At 34.6% G+C, this 24,974-nt stretch overlaps 1 long non-coding RNA gene across 1 annotated transcript; it reads right to left on the bottom strand.

The window, feature by feature from the left end:
• Positions 1–660: 660 nt before the first annotated feature.
• Positions 661–20,221, bottom strand: LOC111767858 (uncharacterized). Its single transcript, XR_011425152.1, has 3 exons — positions 9,173–20,221; positions 3,765–3,933; positions 661–1,798 (listed from the first exon to the last, which is right to left on the bottom strand). It is a non-coding gene; the product is annotated as an uncharacterized lncRNA (long non-coding RNA).
• Positions 20,222–24,974: the final 4,753 nt, after the last annotated feature.

The following is a 24,974-nucleotide window of genomic DNA, read 5'->3' as shown; positions in this document are numbered from 1 at the left end:
AAACTCTTGGAAAAGTTGAAAGATGTATGAGTATGCAAAAGTTTGTTACTATTAAGAAGGAAAGTGGTCTTGAATCATAGAAGGCAGGTTTCAAGATAGATTTTTTAAATGATGCTGAAATATGCTTTGAGGAGAGGATGTTGGAATTTCTAAAAAGAAAATTATCGAAAGCTGTTTCTTGGTGTGGTTTAAGTGCTAGCTGAAGACAAGTTGAACTATATGACTTCCTAAAATTCCTCGGAGCCTAGAGTCTTTGAAATTTAACCTGGAGCTTGCAGACCACACATTTCATTTAGTGATTCACTTGAAAAACATTTGCTGAGTGTGTACTAGGTGCTAGGTCTTGTGCAAAGCACTGGGGCACACAGTGGTCAACATGATGCAGTAAGACAAGGCCCCTAACCTGCAGCTGCTCCCTTACAGAATGAGACTGCCACAAGGACAGGGCGGAAGGGAAATGGTGAAGCAGGTGTAGTCATCTTGACTGTTTTCACCAGTCTTCCGCAGCTCTCTAATTCCAGCCTTTCTTTCTTCTTCTTAGCTCTCCACTCAGTCTGGCCCATCTTGCTGAGCGCTTTGCTACAATCTCCCTCACTTTCCACCTCCCCTTCCCTGCTATAAAGGTCTCAGATGGGAAGACACTGAGTCTTACTAAATGCATTTTTTTAATTTATTTATTTTATTGAGGATACATTAGTTTATAACATTATATAAATGTCAGATGTACATCATTACATTTTGACTTCTGTATAGACTGCATCGTGTTCACCACCAGAAGTCTAGTTGCCATTGCATTCTTAACAAATTTGTAATTCATAACCATTTCTTTGGAGGAGAGGGGATTATACTTTAAAAGATGATGTTTATTACTACAAATTAATGATTCTCTACGATAATTTATAGAAAATAAGGCAAAATGAAGAAAAGATATTTAGTCCAGATGTGGGAGATAGTTGATGAGAGGTATAATTCTTGGTACTCTTTAAATCACAGCACTAAAACCTGTGTTCTTACAAAGCCGGCTCTTTGTCTATGCCCTTTTATCTCAGGGTGCCGAATAGCTGGGGCTCCTTGGATCGTCCGCCTGTCTCTCATTCCAGTCTCTGACATCATCCTAAGTGAATATCTGTTTTTTAACGTTATGTAGATTTCTGTTTCAGTGTAAGCATTTTACTTCTTTTGGGGATCCTAAAACTGTATGCTTCCACGATTTAAGTTGAAGTTATCTCAGGGGAAACAAAATATAGAAAGCAATAAAAAAAAGGTGTTGTTGAAATTCTGTTCGCCCACTGCCTCTTCAACGACTACCCAGTTCAAATGACACATAGACATAGCCTAGGTCTGTACCATTTGAATGACAAGTTGAAAATGAAAGCTGATGTCTGAATGTTTCCACGTATCCAAGTGTTTGGCATTATGTAGACAAATATATGGATGACGGCCAGTTTGTTAAAATGCTCGAGACGGTTTACGAAGACTCATTCTCATTCCCCAAAGTATTCCACGAAGGGCAAAATATCTTCACCCCAGTTTTCCTATGGAGACTATGTAAAAAGTGATTTTGAGAAAAGATAAAGGAGGCCTGTCTTCCTGCGTAGTATCAGATACTGGCCCAGAATAAATGCTTTTGGCTAGTCCAATAGGTAAAATTATCTACTCCTAAATTTCAACGTCTGGCATTTCTCCATTGTAGCTGACCTCATGATACTCTATTCCCTGAAAGGCATTTCTTTCCTCCCTCAGCTTTCTCCATTAGCCAGGCAAATATGGAGAGAAGTGGTCCTGCAAACATAGGTTTCTGAAAAGCAAAGATAAATATAAAGCTTTAGTTCATTCACATTAATTTTTAAAATTTCTACATTTGGATGAAATTAACCCTATTTGCCACATAAAACTGACAAGCCATACAGACTTTTAACACCCCATTAATCTTACTTTGTTAGACTGGGGCATGCACCAGCCAAAAACTGGAAATTTGATTAGCTGGTCCCATGCATTAGCTATCTCATTGGTATGGCATTTTAAAATATTTTCCAGATATACAAAGCCATGTTAGCTTTTTCAAGATCTGTATGGGGTTAAGCAAAAAACATACCAAACAACCTCCTTATAAAACAGTTCTACTTTAGCTACCAGAAAAGTGGTTTTCTCTTTGGGATTTTTTTTTTCACTGATAAATAATCATCTTGAAGATTATTGAACTTTGATTTGTGGTAACCTTTCAGCTCAGGATATTTTTTTTCCCCTAATCCTCTAGATTTATCAGGATTTAGTAAATTTTTTTCCAGTGGCAATTTGATAATAATTTTCAATTTTATACATTACTCTGGGGTTTTCAGAAAATCCTTCTGATGGACATGAATCCAATTGGAGTCATTTTGAAATGGATAGTCAATTTATTGGATTAGCTGATAAGGTGATGAAAATCTCTTCTAATCAGATGGATATCTTTAATGAATCAAAAAAGGCTTTTTCATCCATCTCTAACTCATTAAAGCCTTTGTAAATCTCGTGGAATGACTTAATGGTACATTTTATGTGTCTTTCTTCTTTTGTGATTTTTAAACAGCTTAGCAAATTGTTCATAGAGAAAACTGTGTATCACAGCATAAATGCTTCAATTCAGAAGCTAATGCAGCCCCCTTGCTCACAAGGAGCTGGCCAACCAAGCTGAAATCAGGAGGACACCAAAACTAATCTATTTTAGATTCTCTGAGACCAGAAAAATAAGTTGTAATGCACAAGGGCATTTTCTCCTGGAGGTTTCACCTGAGATTTCCATCTCTTCTCTCATCTCCACATTAAGCAAAAAGAATAGAAGCAGGGCCTGAGGCAAAGCAAGGCTTTTTCCTCTAAACTCCTGAATAGTGTCACAGTTGGTGAAAGCAGCTTATTTAACAGAGTGACTTACAACAGATATATTCACCTAAGGATTATTTCAGCTTCTCAGCAAAATGACTGGACAGTTAAAGGCATACGCCCTTTTTTTGCTGTCCTGTTCTTTAACTGATACTCATTTGCTAAACACTTCTACAGTACCACTAAGAAAACCAACACTCATTTCCATTTTGTTGGTATTCAAATTAATATCCACTACCTTTGTTCTCCTCTGGAAGCCTGGAATATACCCTTTGTTCACTGAGAAACTGCTATGGCCTACGGAGCTCTTAGCTCAATAAGCAACCTCAGTATTCTCAACAAGTACCTATATTCACTTCAAAGGAGAATAGAGAGACGAAGGCAAACTTAATTGCTTTTCCTGGGTGTCAGGTCACTGGCCATAACATATGAGCCACCAACGCCCCTGTGAACCTCTCACCTCACCTACTAGCACTTCATCCAGCTCCTGCTATGACAAAGTCACCAAATACCAGGCTAGAGCTGATGACTATTTTTAATCACAAAAGGTGTACAGCTATTCTCTTGTAATACAAAAACATCCATCAATCATACGACTTTTTGAACATATGTCATTCTACAATTCACAAAGTTTTAAGGTTAGCTCCTTTTAAGCCTAAAATTCTTTTCTTAGAACTTGCATTTCAGAAAATAAATCTAATTGTACCAGAAAGCACAGCTTTTTAAATTTGCAAATGCCTGTAAAAGTTGGCTGTGTGACTTTTTATATGAAAATCACAAATTTATATCCCTCATATACATTATTTCTCTCCATCTGTACTTAGCCAATACCGTTGTACTTTGTTCGTAACCACCTTATTACACTATTTGCATTTTTTAAATATATTTTAGGATTGAATTTTCACCTGTTTCCTTGGTTCACACATCTCGTGTCTGATTGGAAAGGAGCTGCATGAACTTTAGCTGAAGAATTTCACATTTTCTCCTCATCTCAAGTGCAGTCTCTGGGGAAGAATTTCCTGTGGGAAGCATCTGTAGGAGTATCTCCATTGTTCTACGGAAAAGTAAGAACAGCTGCAAAAATGTTAAGAATAACCTATATAGAAAAATGTCAGACTAGGGGCACTCTTACCTTTCCTTTGACTAAACAGCCATCTTCTTTAAGCACTTACTGAAAGGGAACTTGTTAACCAAGCTGACTTCCCCCAAACAGGCCAGATATCACTAAACAGAAATTCAATAGTATTTTTCTCAGTGCTATGGAAGATACTGTTAAATACCATTTATCATGTCTGGGTTAAAATGATTAATGAGGTGTATATTTCCTTTTTCTTCCCTCTCTCTCTCTTTTCTTTTTTAAATCTGTGATAGCATACCAAAGTTATAAGACCTACTGGGTTTCTTGTAAATGGCCAAATTATGTGAAAAGAGATGCTTGTCCCACTATGTTGAACGGGAAAAAAAATAGAAAAAGTTTATAATATTATGATTATATGTTAAAAAATACATAATATTGATTGTATACACATACACATAATTCCTGAATTTTTCTCATTTGGTGGTTATTCATACTAAAAGCAAAAAGGGTAATTTATAAAATGTATATGTAACACATTTTGTAACCTAACTTTTGCTCGGTTCTTTTGTTCATAATATTGAAACATGATGGGGGCAGAATTTGTTTAAGCAAGATTTGCTCTGTCCTTGGTAAATTGTCAAATAGCACCTAAATTATACCCATGGGAACTCCCAAACTGTACTTAGAATTTTGAGTACTCTATTAGGAGAACATCTGTAAATAGTCTAATACATGAGCTCACTTGCAAACAGAGCCATATTGGTATTTCAAATAATCACCCTAGAATGTAAAAAAAAAAAATTTGAAATCAGACAGCACAGCGAGACTGTAGGTGTCAAAATTAAGCACAAATGGAAATGACGTCATTACTTATATGCTAATTTTTTTATTCCTTTGGGTCCCTTTTTGTTGGGGTCATGTTTATGTTGCTATTCCCTTCTGAAAGATGAAAAAACAGATGATTCTAAACATTGTGCTGTGTTTTTAACAGCACCGTCAGAGCCAAGGTATGAATCTCATTTTTACGTAATACCCTACAATGCTATTTTCCCTGAGTTAGAGGTATGCTAAGAATGAAAAATGTCAGTATAATGGTAAATGTAAATGGTATAAATATAATCGTAAAGGTTTTACAGGATTTTTTTCTTTAACAAAAAATGAAAATAAAGAGAAAGTCCTGGGAAATATTCTGAAAGAGTGCCTATATTGCGCTAATTTAGCTTCTTATATGTCTATCCACTTCACTATGTCTGCAACCTCAGTGAATGGAATAACTCGTTTCTTCTTTTTGAAACTGAACCACACAAAAGGAAGATTATTAGATACATAAAGGAGATGCTACAGAAATCATTAAGTGTTGGCTGGTATGTTATAACGTAGGATAGAAACAATTGAAGGAATACGTGAAAATAATGAGACAAAGTTTGGAGGGATAACATATACAAAGTTTAGGTGGGAACACTATACCTAATCAAGGAGAAATGCAATTATGGAACTAAGCATTTGTAGTAGAATCACATTATATTAAAGGAGAGGCCAAATTTTACACTATCTTACTTTAGGGCAATGGCTAAGAAACTGGAGAATTAATTGAAGCTTGTGACTTTGGTCAGTTTCACAGAGATATGATGTCTGAGCACAGAAAACTTCGCTATGAACTCAATCAATGAAAGAGTTCTTCTATTGGACTTTCTGGAGCCAAAATTAAACACTGTCAGTAAATTTGCCCATAGAAAGAGTGATGAATACTTTGAGTAGTCCAACGATGCTACTTTGGGCACATTATAACTGTGGATTAAATTTAGAAACTATGTATCTACCAATGCCTTTTCTGTGTTCTTCATCGTGCTTAGTTTTGGGCAAACAGAAGGCGCTCAAACACTTTTTTACCTCCTGCTGTTCAGCACCTAGGAGGGCTTTCGACACAGAAGGAAAAGGCTGAATAGCATTGCATGATGTGATCACAGATTTGAAGCCAACATGGAAAGTTTGGCAAAAAGAACCTCACAAAAGAATAATTTTAATAGCAAAAAGTAACTGAGAAGTCAATATCAAAATGGAAAATATTGTAAAGATAGACAGCTTAGTGTGCCTAGAGAAAATCTCTTTCACTTGAGGAAAAATATACTTAAATGCTTAAGTGTTGGTGTTGAAATTCCAAAATAGCATGTCTAAATTAAACTGAAAAATTTGCAACCAAGGACTAGCAATTCAAAATGCTGCTTGTGCTGATAATGACATATAAAATACCTAATATTAAAGGAGAAGTAAGAAGATGAGGGGAAGCAGGACAAGAAAGAGAAACAGAAGAAATTAGTTTTATATAATTTCCAGAGTAAAATAATTTGAAAGGAGGATTCTTGGTTCCTTTGTACCAGAAATCTTACAATTTTTTGCTTCAAAATTCTCAAAACTGATCATGATATTATTCTTACATCTATCCAATAAGTCAATGAACGTAGATCAGTACTAACGTTAGGAATATTCTCTTTTTCATGTTAAAAGATGAGGTAAATAGAAGATGAAGCAAAGAAAAAAAATACTTGAGCAATATCTATTATATATTAAGATAATAAATGTCATCTCTTTGTCCAGTCTAGGTAAAGGTAGTACAGCTAAAACTATTTGCAATTTATAAATAGATTTGGAAAAGATTTTAAATAAAATTCACTAGAGAGCACCAAATTGATCCCTAAAAACCACTCAACAAATTTCTTGGGATTCACTCAGATTAGGGATATATACAAGGGCAGCTGAGCAGTGCCGTAGAAGTTGACTGACTATCTTCTCTATTGAAAAGAGCTGCATGAAGGGAACTAAAGACTGACAAAGGATGAAAATATTTTTTATTTCACATTTTTGGTAAAACTTGGAGTTTTTCCTTCATAACCTCAAAACCCATACCATTGGATGAGTACCCCCTGGAGTCGACCAACCAAGCCGTATAACTTTGAGTGTTTTAAAGAAAGTGTCAAAAAGGTTAATCCAATTCTATACTAAAGCTTTCCCTCATGTCTCCAAAGTAAAGTTTAAAATATACGATCTAGTCTCCTGTGTCTGTTAATCCTTTGCACCTATGATTAGTTCCTGTTTATGTTAGCAAACAAAAAAAGATTTAATGTAGGTCAAAGGTTCTCTCAGCTTACTTCCCTTTTTAAAGAAATCAATATCCCGAAGAAACTTAACTCAGGTTTTATAAGTACTGAGCGTCTCTCAACAGTAAACAATAATGATGATGATGATGGCGGTGGTGGTGTGGGTTAGGGTCCCTGGTTGCAACAATTGGATTAGACACAACCTCAAATAGAATAAAAGCCAGCAGGTTACAAGGGTCAAACAAATTAAGCTTTCTTTGAGATTTGGATCAGCATCTGAGCCTAGTAACTAGGTTTCTTAATTGAATAGTAAGAGCTATCACTCAAGTGTGGGGAAAACGGTGATGATTATGTAATGGCTTTCTATTGAGATTATTGTTGTCCACCATGTGGACTATTTCACATCACACTTCACAAGTTTTGATACTTCTGACATCTTAATCTAAAGTAGACACTGTTTAAAATGCTGTGATCACTAAAGTGCTCTAAAATATGAGCTATTTAAATATGTATTTCCTGGCAATTAATGCCTACCGGTGACAGTGACCAAATGTTTCATTACAGGATGGTTAATGAAAAGAAACCATAACTGAGGAGGAACATAAGATAATTAACCCAGACTTTTTTTCCCCTATAACCATCCACGTTGCCACAAAATAAACAGATTTAACATAGTTCTTTAATCTTCTTTAAAAGCATGACGATGGGAAATTTCCTACATAAAATATTGGATTGTGAATATGGTTATTAATCAAATTCTACATCCAGTTCAGGAATTGCACAAGAGGTTGTCAAACTTACAGAGAAAAGGTCAAATTAGTTTACATAGTATGGGTAAATTATTTTCCCATCTGAATATATGATTTTTCAAACTCAGACATTGTTTTTGAAGCCTAACAGAAAACAGAACATTGGATCGCAAGGGGTAGGGGAAATAAAAAGTCACCGAGTTAATGCTATGTCTGTTTTAATCAGCTACTCAGTAGAAATTTTTTAAAGCAAGTTACAGACACAATATGCACATACAGCAGGATTAACTATGTAGACAAAAGAAATTAACCTCAGAAAAAAATAAGAATAGAAGAAAATGCACCAAATTATTAACTGTGTGTTTGGGCAACAAGACTGGCAGTGATTTTGTTTCTCTTACTTCTTTTGCTTCCCTTTCATCTTAATTAATAGGAATTATTTTAAAGAAGTATGTTATTATAAGTATTTTAATTAAGACATTTCTTCTTACATAAGAAATAACTTCAATTTTTACTGATGCTTTTCAAGAAATGTGAAAACTATCTTAAGCTGATGTTTTGTTTTAGTGGTTGTTTCTGCAGAAAAAAAATGCAAGTGTTTAACAAGTACAGTTTAGTAGGAAAGACAATTCCTCATCTACGCTGCCTTAATTTAGGACTTCTAAGGTTCAAATCACAAATTAAATGGCTTCCAGAAACATATTTAATATACACAAGATTAGTTCTGTATTTCATTTTACTTCTCCAAGTATGTTATCTTTTCAGTGGTAAATGTTGGCCTCTTTTCAGTAAACAGTACATTTGGCAAGAACTGGAGCATTTTCTCGGCTATGCAAGTGATGATTAATGATTCAGTGCTCAACAGCATCATGATGATTTTCACTGGATCCTTGGTAAAAAATATACATTGTTTATATTTTCCTTCTGCACATTTGTATATGTAAAATGAAGAGCAAGATCCAGCTAAGATCACATGGCATGAGGTTATGTATTTAAATATACGCATTTCATCCTCCTGAATCAACTCTGCTTCCCCACTCCCCCCAATTCATGGAAAGGAGAATACTGTATTAATATATTATGATGCATGGAACTTCTTTAATTAGCTAAAAATTAAAGATAGCCCTTCCTTTGATACAAACAATGCTCAGATACATACTCATAGAAGCAATAATGTTCTGTGACACCAACACATTCTGAGTACATGCAAAAACATATAAAATAATAACAATAGTGGTTATCATTTATTGAGTGGTTATGAAGTACCAGCTACTGGGCCAGCTGCTTATAGATACAGTTCACTGAGGCTTCTCTACATTTCCGAGAGTAGGATTTGCTGTGCCCACTTTATACATGAAGAAACTGAGGTTCCAGAATAATAAATGACTTACCAAGTTTCACAACTCATGAGAGCTGGCACAGGGATTTGAAATGCATCCTGCCTGATTTCAGAACCCAGAGAATTTGGCTCTGCCATGGTGCTGCCTTCATCTTGCTTGAAGGAGCTTGGATTGGGTGATGGGCCCGAGTCAGAGCCTTCAGACAGCCTCCTCATCATAACTGAGGTGTTCACTTGTTCCACAGTCCAGCAAATCTGAAGAGAAAAATCTTTCCTGACTAGAAGAAAACTGAATGCTCTTCACTGAGGAAAGGTTGAATAAAATGGGGGTATACGCTACCAGTTGGCTTAGAAGGATTTCCTCAAAAGATTTTTATCAGGAAAAAGCAAATTTATTCCCTCGGCTTCAAATCTAGGGAAAGGGACTTATGAGAACCATGGGCCTGAACCTTCTTTCCATGTTGAGAATAGCTTTTAGGAAATCTTTTAAGCTGCTATGACTTAATTCTTTATGTCTCCTTAACTTTTAAAAAATTTAACCTTCAAAGAAAAAAACAGGACAACATTAGAGGGGAAAAACATGTTTTCAAAAGACAAATATTTCTTACAGGTATGTATACCTATGGTCTTTATATCAAATTGGTTAGTTAGGTAAATTGACTGGTTTAGTACTTTGATTGGTGTTTGGTTTGTCAGTAGGTTGGATATTTTTATTATCCTTGAGAGTCAAGAAGGAATTTACCTTAAGCATTTAATTTTCAGAATGAAAACGGTTTTAATATTTTTTTCTTAGTAATTTAAAAAATCCAAATAGTGTAAACAGTGTGAAAAGGCCAAACAGTACATAAAACTTTAAGCAAGTAAAACATATATTGCAATGGTACCACTCTACGATAACCATCATTAACATTCTGGTGACCAAACTTTCTTGTTTGACTTAATGCATGATGGATGGGTAGATGGATAGATAGATAAAATTTTACAGAAATAGAATCATATCATGGATGTAGTGGTTCTCTTTTGAATTATCATTTTTACTTTTGCTAAACTCTCACCTACATCCATATAACCGCCCCTCATTGCCAGCCCTAGGTAATTCATATTAAGAACTTGTTTATCTTTGCCATATTTTTCTCATTATATAAACATTTGGAATGATATTGGGGATCTTATAACTGTTTGTTTCACAAAAATTAAATCAGATATTTCTTTGTGTCCTTGGTTTTTCTCCTTAAAAATATCTGGAGGAAACCTCTCCAAGTGAGTATATTTAAATATAATTTCTCCTTTTTAATAGCTGAATAATATGCCATAGTATAGAAGCACAATGTTTTATTTCCAAATGATAGTCACTTAATGTGTTTCTATTTTTTACAAATAGCATTAAAAGGAACATCCATGGAACTCTCTGTTTTAAATATGTAACGGTCCTTAATAAGATAGATTTTCAGAGATAGATTAGAGAATCAAAAGATATGTGTTTATCTTAATTGTACTAGATATTCCCAGATAGCTTTTCCTACCTTGTAAGAAGTTGCATTTAACATGAATATGTTAAATGACAAAGCAATATATACTGCTTCGCCATAATAGGAAATAAGAGATATTTAAAAGCATCTCTCTTTCATTCCTTCTTTCATTTAATCATATATTTGCTGAGCACCCAGATGCCAGGTACAAAACCGGTCAATCACTTCACTTAGGATCTTTGGAAATAAAAAGTAAAATTGCTAGGTCCAAGAATCTTCCACAAAGTTTCAACTACTTTGCAGTTACTCTCAAATATATCCCCCAGGAGAGCATTTGAGAACCATCTTTCATGTGGGATGGTTGGTTGGTTGATTGGCTGGTTGGCTGGTTGGCTGGTTGGTTGGTTGGTTTTCAGTCTACTCTACTCCCCCAATTCACAGAATCACTGTCACCATGTCACTATTATTGATAGGCGTGTACTACATTCTCCAGGTGTGTTATGCACACCTGAAAAAAGATTAAGAACCAGTGCTGCAGGCATTAATCCACCTAACCAAACTCACTGCAAATTACTGATTTAAAGAGCTACAGAATATTTCCGTTCCATAAATCAAATGGCTTGCTTTTCCTGTATGCATTCATATACCATTATTTTAGAAATGTTTACAAAATTTAACTAACCAGTCTTTCTGAAATAAACGAATGTTAAAGCAATTTGATAAATGCGGCCCAAGCAAAAATGTATCATTTAAAATATACATAACAGATTTTATAAGATCCCTTAAACGGAAGTTAAATATAGCAGCAACCCCAGAATTCAATAAAGAAACTTTGTAGAAACAACATAGCTTACATATTGCTCTGTGTCTGATCATATCATATAAAGCTATTCTGAATTTTATTTTTAACTGACACAGAGGAGAAAATGCTTTGTTAATTGAGGAAAGAAATCTTTGAATAGGAATAGCATTGACTTTTAAATTATTGGCCTTATCTTGCTCTTTTATGTATGCTCAGAATAGTGACAGCATTTTCAACAATGTTCCAAAAGCCATTTAGCTTACATAGTGGAATTATTGTGATACGGTACACTTAATGCATTTCTTCTTCAGAGCATCTTATTTCATAAAAATCAATTGGATTTTATGCCTTGCATAGAAGGCCCTTCTTCCACAATGAAGTCAGAGTTATTATGGGTAAGCTGGCCAGATATCATCAAATGCACTAGAACCTTTCTATAGTATTTATTGTTGTACAGAACGCAGTGTAAGGCACTCCACCACACTACAATAAGTAGCACTCTCTCTAGCAGATCTATTGTAGGAACTCTTTATAGGAAGCTATTAATAATACAAAGGTAGGCAAGGATGTCTTGAAGTTTTTCCAGAGAGTAAATGTACTGAAGTAACAAAAAAGCTGCCCTAAGACAAATTTACACATAAAGTGTTCCTAGAACAGTGCCTAGCCTGTGGTAGACATTCAACAGACACGTTCAATAAATGAAGGAAGGCAGTGCTCTCACATGTGCGATGACACAAGAGTGAGTCACTAACAGACACAGGCAAATGATATAAGTTCCATTGATGTACATAAGGAAATAATACTGGATTTTCATACCAACAAAGAAATCCGTGCTGGGGAACCAGGAGCATATTTCAAATTGAAGGAACAAAGTTCCATGCCCTTGGGAACCCAGCTGCCAATGAGATTTCAGAGTAAAATTCCATCTGGTTCTTCGGAAAAGCTTGTTTCCTTCCATTCTCAGGGGGCCTTATAACCTCCTGACTCCTTTCGACTCTTGTAGAGATCCAAAGTATGTGCTTGCCTGCTCACCAAATGCAAGTCACTGGTAACAACCATGGTGCATTCCTGACCATTTACTAAATGAAAGAATCCAGGGAAATGTTCTTTTATTTACCAACTCCCATTTTTAATAGGTCTGGGCTTCAAGCCTTCTTGAGATCTATTCCTACAGTATGAATTCCAAAGATGGAGTTTTAGCAAAGCTCCAGTACATGCTAATTTCCTTTAAATATCCATAGGAATAAATCTAATATTTCAAAGGTAATTTCTGCCAGCACAATGACCAAAAACAAATAACAAGATATATGTGACATAGAACCTCTATGATGAAATTAACATGCCCGAAACATATTTCATCCTCTTTTATGACACTGAATATAGATATCTATCGCTTTTTTCATGTTTATTAATTTTCTTTAAAATTCTATATACATACCTATATGTGGCTTCACATTAATACGTAAATGCGATTATATCATACATGTTATAATTTTGTAAGTACAGTATTTTTTCTTCTTTTTCCCCCACTTATTTCCTCCTTGCTTTTCTTCACTATAAAGTATAGAATTGTAACTACTTCATATGCAGTTTCATTCTATTCTCATATAATATAATTATATATGAATATACGTGTGCATATACATATATATACACACATATTTGGGATTGATCATGGGTTTGTTTTCAAAAATGGGATGTGGAATACATACGTCTCTCCATCTGCTTTCTCCTCTGGAAAACACCTCATGAATTCATTTCAAATCAACCCATGTGGTTCTATATCAGTCTATACTATGGCTGCATAAGAGTCCAGGGCCTTGATGTACCATCATTTATTCCACAATGACAGTATGTTTTCAATGTTTTGTTGTGAAGATGAATTCAAAGATAAATTCATTTCCCTCTGGATATGTCCATGCATGTGGGTGTTTTTCTTTAAATGTCATTGATCCACAAGAGTGAGATTGTTAAAATTATATAGATAGACAAATAATTATAGATAGATAGATAGATAGATAGATAGATAGATAGATAGATGATGATAGATTGATGAATGATGGGAAATAGATAGATTCTAGTAGTGTTTTTCAGGCAATTCACATTTCTGTCAGTAACCTTTTACTCATATTACTGCACCAAAATTAGTTACTAGCCTTTCATTTTTCTTTATCAAGTAGTAAATATAAAGCTCTATCTCATTATTGAATTTCCCTAAATGCTAGTGAGTTTACAGCTTTTCGTACAATTGCAGGCTGTTTGCTATGGTCTCCTGTAAATTGCTATTTCGTATTCATTCCTTCTTGTGGTTTACAAATACAATTTTGTAATAATTTTTCAAGAGATGCATAAGTGCAGTAATATTAAGCATTTGTCTTCTACATTCAGATATTTTCCAAAATACCTTATTTATCTATTGCTTGTATATTATATCCTATGTAATTTTATCTAGTCTTCAATACCCATCTCTAATTTCATAATTCCTTGTTTTTTTATTTGGATTAAAAGCTTTTCCTTCCTTTTCTCTATATTTCCCAGGCTAAAATAATTTCCCTAGATTTTCTGTATGGTTTTTATTGTTTTACTCTTTACGTTTCAGTTTTTACCCCAGCTGGGATTTAGTTTTTATATACTGTAAAATGGAGGTCCTAATTTATTTTGTCATCCAGATATATGGCTAATTGAACAAGAACTACTCTTTTTACTCTGATTTAAAATGCCATTATATCCTATATTAAATTTTTATATACATTAGGATCCTTTCCTGGATTCACTATTCTGTTCTATGATGTACTTATCTGTATCCATACCAATACCATATTGATTGGAATGGAGATGTTTTTGTTATTTTATAGAGCAAGTCTCCCTTTATTATTATTTTCTTTCATAATTTTCTTAATTATCTTAAGGCATTTCTTCTTTCATATAAACTTTAATATAATTTTTATCCAGTTGAAAGAATCTCTTAAGATTCTAATTAGTAATTTGTCCAATTTTTTTATAGTATCAAATTTTTCATCCAGCTGAATAACCTTCTCTTTATAGACGTAGTCTTTATGTCCTATGTCATTCAATAAGATTTCATTATTCCCCTTATATAGATCTTCTTCCTTTCTTATTAAATTAGTTCCTAAGAATTTTATCATTTTTCCATAGTGTCGTTAATAAGGTATTTTTGTTATATTCATTTCCAGGAGTTCATTGTTAATATAGAAAAAACTCATAATTTTGTGTTTTGTCTTTTATCCAATTTATCACATATTTTAATCAATTCTAGCGGATTTTTTTAACCAGAGTTCTTTGGATGTAATAAGATTTATTTCTACTTTTTGAATACTTATACCAATCATTTCATTTTATTGTCTTACTGGTTTATTTAGAGCTTCCAGGACTGTGATGAATAACAATACTAATATCAGGCTTCTTTGTCTCGTTCTTGATTTTAATTGTAATAGTTTTTGCCACTTACAAAAATATTGATTTTTGGTTTTAGTGGATGATCTTTATTATCTTTAAGTAGATTTCTTTTATTATTATTTAACCAAGTGGTTTTCAAAAGCTGACTGGCAAATGTAAGTATATTATTTTCATCTATTTCTGTGATTGTATTGTTTCTTTGACTTGTTTATGTAATGGATTATGTTGCTAGATCCCTGATATTTAAGCACCCTTGCATTCCTGGAATAAACCTTGTCTCATCTAAATACATTATCCATTTTCCATATTGTTGGATTCTCTCTACCAATATTTAATTTGGCGTATTTATATTTCTTTTTTTTTTTTTCTTTTGAGGAAGATAAGTCCTGAGCTAACATCTGCCACCAATCCTCCTCTTTATGCTGAGGAATATTGGCCCTGAGCTAACATCTGTGCCCATCTTCCTCAACTTTATATATAGGACACCTGCCACAGCATGGCTTGATAAGTGGTGCATAGGCCCGTGCCCCGGATCCGCACGAGTGAACTCCACGCAGCCAAAGCAGAGTGTGCAAACTTAACTGCTATGCCACCGGGCTGGCCCCTGTATTTCTATTTTTAAGTGGGATTAGACTGTTCTACATAATCTTTGTCAGATTTGGATTAAATTTATACCAACTCCAAAAAATTACTAAGGAAGTTTTTCATTTTTTCCATGCATAAAATAGCACGAGAAAGTTCAAATCTTAAAAAGGTAGATAGAATTCATCTATGAATCCATCTGGCCTTGGTGAGTTTTTCAATGGTAGCTCTGTGACCATCTATTCTCAAACCCTTTTGATGGTAAGTGGTCTGTTTGAGGATTGAGTATTAACTTTGACTTGCATTGATTAATCTGTATTTTAATAAAAATTCATTTGCTCTCAAAGTTTTGGCTAAAGAATTGCAATTTCTTCTACAATTTTTTTCATCTTTTCTGTCATTATATTTCTTTCCCACAGTTAATTTTGCAGATTTTTCCTCTGTCTCTGTTTTTCTTCATCAGTTTCATAATTGAAAGACTTTAACTGATCTCTTTAATTGATCATTTCATAAAACCAGCTTTTTTAATGAATTTTATTGCTACAACTATTTTTTTCTATGTTAGCAATTTCAGATTCATCATTTTTTTCTCTCTCTATTTCTTTTTGGCTAATTTCTCTGTTCTTTTATCATTCCTTAAGTATTTTTTATTTCATTGTTGATATTGTCATTTTTAATATGGAGTGTGATAACTGGGGATGCGTTTTCTTCTCGTTTCAGTCATGTGAGGCAGAAATGTGAGGTTCTATATTCCCTGCTTTCTAGAGTTAATCATGTCAATTTTTATTTCCTCTTTGATATAAGAATAACCTAAGAGTATGTTTTTTAATTTCCAAGTAGTTAAATTGAGATTTTTGCACTTATTGATTACTAAAGGATGTGATCTTGAATAGAATATGAACTAATTTGTTTTCCCTTGTTGGGTTTTCTTAATGGCCTAGCATCTGATCAATCGTTTTAAATATTCCATGGATAAATAAAGAAGATCTACGTTTTCTTTTGAAGAGTGTACATTACTATTAAAATGAGTATATTGATCAGAGTATTCTAATTCTCAATATCTTTCCATATTTTTGTCTACTATACCTATTCAGTTTTGTGAAGGAATTTCATTACATTATATCTAAACTTAGTCTATTTAAATTTTAGCCCATCAGGGGGCTGGCCCCGTGGCCGAGTGGTTAAGTTCGCACGTTCCACTGCAGGCAGCCCAGTGTTTCGTTGGTTCGAATCCTGGGCAGCGACATCGCTCTGCTCATCAAACCACGCTGAGGCAGCGTCCCACACGCCACAACTAGAAGGACCCACAACAAAGAATATATAACTATGTACCAGGGGGCTTTGGGGAGAAAAAGGGAAAAAATAAAATCTTTAAATTTTAGCCCATCAAATTCCACCTTATCTGATAGAATTATCACTTCTATATTCTTTTGTACTTATTTGCATGATTTTTTTAAATTCACTTATTTTCTACTTTTCTCTTAGTATTTTAAGTGTTTTTCAGGGCTTTGTTTTTTAACTACAACCATTCTGCACACCCACACCCATTCTGTTTTGCACCTTCAGCACAGTATTCAGTAAATTACATGAGATATTCAACACTTTATTATAAAATAGGCTTTCTGTTAGATGACTTTACCCAACTGTAGGCTAATGTAAGTGTTCTGAGCACGTGTAAGGTAGACCAGGCTAAGCTATGACGTTCGGTAGGTGAGGTGTATTAAACACATTTTCGACTGACTATATCTTCAACTTACAATGGATGTATCGGGAAGTAACCCCATTGTAAGTCAAGGAAGATCTATATTTTTAAAGTAATATGAATATGTTTTTAAAGGATGAAATAAATATAAATATAAATAAACATTTTCCTATACTTCAGTGGCTCATCTCCTGCCCTCCAAGCCCAGAAGTCCAAAGTTCTAGATAAAGGACAAAGGACTAAATGGCCATCTGATATCCTTTTGGCCCAAGAGTTGTAGTTCTATTTTTATGCCTTTAAGAGCATTTTCCACAATTGTTTTAAGATGTCATCTCCCAGTGATAGAATCCAGTAACATCAAAAATCGTGGCAAAAATACAGTACAAATCAGTTACAACATGTAGGCCAGTACTGTTATATATTAGCAAATATGCTAAGTTACTACCCAACAGAAAATATAACTACATCGAAATCACAAAAATTACTCTAGTATATCTTAAAATATTTCCATATCAAATATATTAAATAAAGAAATCATTTATTTAACATTGCTAAATTTATCAAACTTATTGTTAATTCTAAAATCTAAGAGCGTATTAGTTTTGTAAATTCCATTCAACACTGACTATTTCTATACTACTTAAGAAAGTGAATAACATTTAAAAAAAAAGTTAGAAGACACTGAATTACATTACACAAATTACAGCACAGAATTATTTATAGTATCTAAACCACTATATTAGCCTTCAAAGTCAAGACTTTCAACTTGAATCAGGGTTCTGTGAATTTGTTTTTGTCATTTTAGCTGGCTGCAAGCTCAACCAGATAACAAGATGTTCAGTGATTCGCACTTTAAAGGTTTACCTTCACAAGCAAAAGTCTTTAGCTTAAATTTCTCATTGTCTTTAAATGAGAGCTTAAGAAATAGAGCAAAATCTTTAGTTTGAAACTAAACAAGATTTTTGCGTATTTGTATTACCCCATATTCATACATTTAGCATATAATATCATGAGACAGAGATGAAATTTCTCTAAGTTGGAATATTCCCTGTTAATTCTCCAAAATGTCTTTGCAATAGTTGATGAACATGTCCATCAGTAGATTAAAATGGTCCAAAATAATTCTTGAAGTCACATCTTAAATGATTCCAACTCATTAAGATCAGAAGTGGTTGTTAATCAGAAAGTTAGGAGAGGGTTTCCAGAGTAAATCTTTTCAGTGATTTCATGGAAAAATCACTGACCAGTGAGAATCAAAATTGTTACTTACATACATAATTTCCAAAAGGAGAAAAATCAAAAGAGGAAAGCAGCTCTGCTCGATCACAGAAAGTCTTCCCTCTCAGTCAGGGGGCTTGAAGCAAGAGCTACAGTCCACAAGTGGGTGCTCCAGGAAAATCATTTCTCTAACACATTTGACATGTCTTGCAGTGGATTCACACTGCCTTGGCAAGCAGATGAATCAGCTTTGATGGTGTTGCCAATAAAGCCACAGTCTTTTGTTGCTACGCAAACACATTTCTCTCTTTCTTTCTATGGCCTCCAGCAAACTACACATGTTACTTTTGTTTGGGTAATTTACTGTCTTGGTAAAGGAAGTATGAAACTACTTTTCAGAGAAAACCATTGAAACTCCTCGGCTGGCAGCATCAGAATCACTAGTTTCAGAAATATCACCACAAAGCTTTCTCTGATCAAATGGAAATACTCAGAGGGGAGAAAAAAAATCTTAAATCCAACCAGCAAAATTCCCACAAACCTCCGTTCATAAAGCTTGATTTTTACAAGCCATCTGTTTTCCAAATAGACCATATTTTTGGCCTTAAACATCCCTCTTCATGCTCCTTCCAGCAAGGTTCCCCGTTATTTATCTAAAAGATTAATAAAGATCTTCGAAATGAGAACACTATCTCATCTCACAGCCCCTTTAAACTGCTATTGTCTCTTCAAGAAGTTTTAAAAAATTTAAATTTAAACATTTACACTGTATTTCTTTGGCATTTCTTGATACTCAGTCCAACTGTTGCTTTAGTCAATACCATAATTTGCTTGTTTGATAGCTTGTTTGTTTCTTTTGGTGTTCACACATTTTCTTCATATTTTAGAATACTTTTTCACTTAATGAGAATCTGCTACTCATATAATCCGGAAATGAGATAGTAAGTTAGCAATTTACGTGGTGTAGAAAATATTTTTCCATTGTTTTGATGAAAAGAACAATTGTGATGCTCTTTTATCCATAAAGTGAATTTAATTAAAATTTTAATTTAATATGCAGTGATTTTTAAGTTTTTCTTTTAAAAATATAAAAGTATTAGATCAACTGAAAAGATTTTAAAAAGAAATTTTAACTCTCCGGTTCTAGTGTTGATTGGAATTAAAAAAAAAAAAACCTTAAAATTATTTTTTTTCAGATGTCCAGCATCACCAATCAATAGGGAAATACAATTAAAACTGCAATGAGTTACCACTTCACATCCATTAAGATGGCTATTATCAAAAAAAAAAAAAATCCCAGAAAATAACCAATATTGTCAAGGTGTTGGAACCCTTGGAGAGAAGTTAATTGCTGGTGGGGATGTGAAATAGTACAGCCTCTGTGGACAGCAGTAAGGCGATCCTTCAGAAAGATAAACATAGAATTACCATATGATCCAGCAATTCCACTTCTAGGTATATACACAAAAGTATTGAAAGCAAGGATTCAAACAGATATTTGCACTGATCTTTATAACAGCAATATTCTCAATAGCCAAAAGGTGGAAACAACTCAATATCTATCGCTGGATGAATGAATAAGCAAAATGTGGTGTGTACGAACAATGGAATATCATTCAGTCTAAAAAGCAATGAAATTCTGACATATGCTACAACACAGATGAGCCTTGAAGACATTATTCTAGGTGAGCTAAGTAGACACAAAAGGACAAATATTTCGATTCCACTTAAATGAAGTCCTCACATTAGTCAAATTCATAGAAAGAGAAAGTAGGATGGCCATTGCCAGAGGCTGGCGGGAATGGGGAGCTGTTGAATGGATATGGAGTTTCAGTTTGGGAAGATGAAGAAGCTCTGGAGATGGACAGTGGCAATAATTGTAGAACAATGTGAATGCACTTAATGCCACTGAACTGTACACATTAAAATGGTTAAAATGGTAAACTTTTGTATATTTTATGTATGTATGTATATTTTTTTACCACAGTAAAAGTTATTTTCTTTTCAAAAAATAAATAAAAATCTTTCTGGGGATTCTTAATTCTTAATTCTTCAGTTAAATAAAATCAAATATTCACATTATTTTGAAACTGCTTTGTCCATTTAACCCAGAAAGTTAATTAACTTTATTATTTCGGACACTAAAATTCAGTGCTCTATTCTGGGCTTAAAAGCACCAATGGATTTTGGGACTTACTAAAATGAACTTCACCCAATGCCTGTGCCCAGGAAACCATCTTTAAAAGTCCTTGATGAGTTAGATATTCCCAAGGCAAGTTCAGGAAACCTGGTACCAAAACTCCCTTTAGGATCCAGTAGAATTATCTCCATCAAGGGTAGCTAACTAATATGTTCATCTTCATGTCTAGAGAAAGACTGGGGAATATTATTGTTGATGCCCTGAGTCACTTGTAGGGGTTCAGACAAGAACAAAGCTTCTGTTATCTAATGAAGGAAACGTCCCCCAAACTATACTTTTGTAGAAACTTTTCTTGAATGTATACATAGCCTACATTTTCTAAAATTTTTCTAAAATGCATTAGTATGACTGGTATGGATGACATGACTCAGACATCAAAGCGTTATGTCTAGTTTATTTACTTCTCTTAACCACGTTTGATTCTTCTTTTTTTCCTTTCATGCCCATTGTTTCTGATTTTGTTTTGCTTTGGTTGGGGGAGAAGTTAGGAAAACATAATGATAAGTTGGTTAAAGGGATTTCATAATAATAAATTCTGCCACTTCAAGCCATGTTTAAAACATCTTTAAATGTTCAGAAGTTTTTGGCTATTTATAATGAATTGATAAAGTCAAAAAATAAACAGTATCTAAGTTATTTTAAAATGACCAAATGTCCTGGAGTGTGTTTTGGTTGGACTCTTGATGGTTGTAAGTTGCTTTTGTTAGTTTAGGAAATAAATTCATTTTTACTACCATTAAATATCCCTTACATTCACTATGTAAGAAAATTAAAGGGAAAATGTTACTTTTTCTCATCTCCTTAAAATGTAAGCAACTATAAAACTGCACATTTATATTGTGTACACTCTTTCTAGAGAAAAGTACAATAAAATGTAGGTTGCTAGCAATGAAGGGAAAGAACATACCATGTGGACACCATTCCATTGGTTTTCAGCAGTGTAGACTTGCTTTGACGAGCACACGTGTGTGCATGTATGCACACATGCACATGTACACATACACATTTATTACCGTCAATTCGAGCACTATACATTTATATTAAGAAAACCATTCTTGACTTCTGATAGTGTTGTAAAGTTTCAGTGAATCTAGAAAGTCATTTTTTCCAAAATTTGTTTTCACTTATGCGTAGATGTTCATACAAATGCTTGAGTAGAGAAAATCCAATTTTATAGATTCAAATACACCAAATTGCCAGATAATCTTATATTTATGTGAATAATGTGCTTTCACCATTTGTTCTTTTTTTCGCTCTGTAACAATTATATGAATTTAGGTTTCCTGATAACTAGGAACAAGAATACTGTAATTTTCATGTTGACTTGGTATTTTCAAAGACTATCTATTCTACAACTCAGGTACAACTTTATCAGCACCATTCCAGGCGGATGTCTCTTTTTCCACTTGTAACCTAGGGAACCATCCTGTTTCTCTGGGCCGCAAAAGGCATTCTGGGTGTCTCTGAGGTCAAAGCACCCTCTTCGAAGAATACTCACAGCTTGTTCACAGGGAACTCCTCTCAGGGATAGGACTGCTTCAGTCGTTTTACCCTATTAGGAACCTCACGCCAATCTCAGTAGCTTCTACTTCAACTAACTTCTGCTCTCCCTCAATATAGATTATTCTGGGCTTTTGTTCAGGAAAAAAAAGTCAATCGTTTTGAAGGTTACCTGTGTAGGAGGCATGGTCCTCAGTTCAGCTGATTTTCACTGTCAGTGTGGAATTTACTTGTTTTATTTTCTGCTGCTGTCACCCGCATTGGATACCCGGGCTTTCTATGGATTCATCATCATTTTACTAAGTCTTCTACCATTTTAGCAGGACTTAGGGAAAGATGTTAAGAAGATATTAAATCATTTCAAATAAGAGCCTATATCAGTTAGGGTCCGGGCAAGAAAGTGATGACACAATCAAACACACTTATTGAGAAAAGTTATTAACAAATGTGAGCATGCACATTAAGGTATGATTAAACACAGCAGGGCTAACAAGTAGGAATTGTCACTTCCTAGGCCTAAAAGGACAAGAGAGAGAGAGGAGCCGTAATTGAGGCGACCATGAAAGGGGCTATGGCTTTCAGCAGAGGAACCAGCCAACCAGCAACATTCCAACAAGGAGGAGGCAGGGAAATAAACACCTTGACCTCATTCTCTTTACTCTCCCTGATCTGCAGTGGGTGACTCCCTTTAAGCAAACTTGACTGTAAGCCAGAAGGCATGTGAGCCATTTGTAGAGGTCAGCCTCCTGGGACACAGAAAAGACAGAAAAGGGTGATGGAGGGTAAAGAGGGGTTCTTGAGGGGCAAATATAAATTATCCAGTGTTTGGAGCTTCTCTATTATCCTCCATATCCACATTTTATTTATTTATTTATTTATTTATTTATTTATTTTGGTGAGGACGATTGACCCTGAACTAGCACTTGTTGCCAATCTTCCTCTTTTTGCTTGAGGAAGATTGTCCCTGAGCCAACATCTGTGCCAGTCTTCTGCTTTATATATGGGACATCACCACAGCATGGCTTGATGAGCTGTGTGTGGGTCCATGCCCAGGATCCAAACCCCAGGTCACAGAAGCAGAGCGTGCAAACTTAACCACTACACCACTGGGCCAGGCCCCCTCCAAATCCAATTTTAAAAATACTTTTATGAATGAGTAGATTTGTAAGTATGTGTGTATATGTGTGTTGTGTGTGTATAAGGACAGAGAAAAAATTGAGAAAGAAGCACAGAACAAACATGCTTAACAGTAAATACTTGTATGGCCCTTGGTATATGCCAGGTAGTGTTTGAAGCACTTTAAGTGTATCGACTTGTTTATTCCTCATAGTAATCCTGTGAGGTAGGTACTGTTATAATTCCCATTTTCCAGACAAGGAAACTGAAGCACAGAGAGTTTAAGGAACTTGCTCTGTCACAACAGCTAGTAAGCGAACCAGCTGGGATTTGCTACATTTGGGGGCGATCAATAGAGCCAGATAGTTGTGTATGTGTCTGGCATGTGCATTCATACCAAAACAAATGTGTTCATTTCCTGTTTGTTTTCCTTAGAAACTCAAATTTTAATCCCAAACATGCAAGCCTCACCCGCTCTCCTTCACTTTCTTACGTTACTTGCCTGTCCTCTGAAGGAATGTGAATTTGAGACTAGAGACCTCCCAATCTAATGGAAAGGGTGGATTGAATAAACCTCATATGTATTGCTTCTCCCTAGCCAAGTCTTTTGCTAGATATAACTTGGCGGGGGTTATAGATTCTTCTCCCTCAGCGGTACCTCCAGTGCAGCTACTCTTTGTTGCCCGTTTTGAACAAGATATGTCCTTAAAAGACAGCTTACTGTCTAGGTTCCTGAAATCAGGTCTCTCACTTTTTCAATAATTCAAGGGCAACTCAGGACAACTTGACAACTGAGTCCTCTTAGGTACTTTTGTTCACACCAATAAGCTCCTTCTTCCAAAGGAGCCAACAGGATAACAGGCATATTTTCTACATAGAAGAAACAGAGAATCTATAAACTGGTCCCAGATGAAAAAAGATTGAGGTTTCCTTCATGTTTCTAAAAACAATAAAAAGGAATTTCTCTTTCAAACGTATTCAGTTTATAGATCTGCATTTAGCCAGAAGAACACGAATTAGAAAATGCTTTAACCAAATTGTTTCTTCTATCAATTCCTGAAGGATCTGCAAAGCAAAGTATTATTTTCAATTTTATATAAGGAGTATGGATAACTTTATATCCCCATCATGTACTTAAGCCAGAGAAATAAAATAGTCTCCTATTGTTCAGTCCAGTTGGGTCCCATTCCTTCCCTTAATTTTGTGTGGTATGTTTTGCGTAGCTTTTAATATGGACTCCAGGGAGCTAAGCAGTGGGTGGTGCTTGGTCTTATTCTGTATACAGTATTATTGGGCATTATTAAAAATGCTTTATTATTTTCACATGGAGTAGTAAAAACTCCTTTAAAATTAAACCAAACACGGCAGAATTGAAGATAATAAATAATTCAATTTTTTGTGGGAAATTCTCACTGAAAAATAAATTATGTCTGGGTTGTAATCTGTCTTGGCCGTGATGCAAAGCAACTGCCATGGAACTAGGTGGGTTATATGCTAAAGAAATGGAGATAATTGCCGGGGAAGGTAAGACAATGCTATTAGAATCATAGATCTTTATGACTAACTCTACAAAACTCTCTGCCTAAGAGTGTTGCTTTTCCTGTTGTCACTATTGAAAAATTTCAGATATATTCTTAAACTTATCGAAAAGGAAACTTTTACCAACATACAATCAAAATTTTAAATTTCACCCGTTCTAGTTGAAACTATGTATTCTCTCCCATATAGCCTATCGTTACAGATACTTACTGAAAGCAATTGACAGCACAATTGTAAGAAAACTATCTCCCATAGGGCTCCTACAAATGCACATAGGAAATCAATTTTTATATTCACAGGAGAGGAAAA

This window comes from Equus caballus, chromosome 14, assembly GCF_041296265.1.
Source record: "Equus caballus isolate H_3958 breed thoroughbred chromosome 14, TB-T2T, whole genome shotgun sequence".
In the NCBI taxonomy this organism is placed as follows: Eukaryota; Metazoa; Chordata; class Mammalia; order Perissodactyla; family Equidae; genus Equus; species Equus caballus.
Note: the sequence above shows the minus strand (reverse complement) of the source record. Positions and strands in the feature narration are given on the sequence as shown.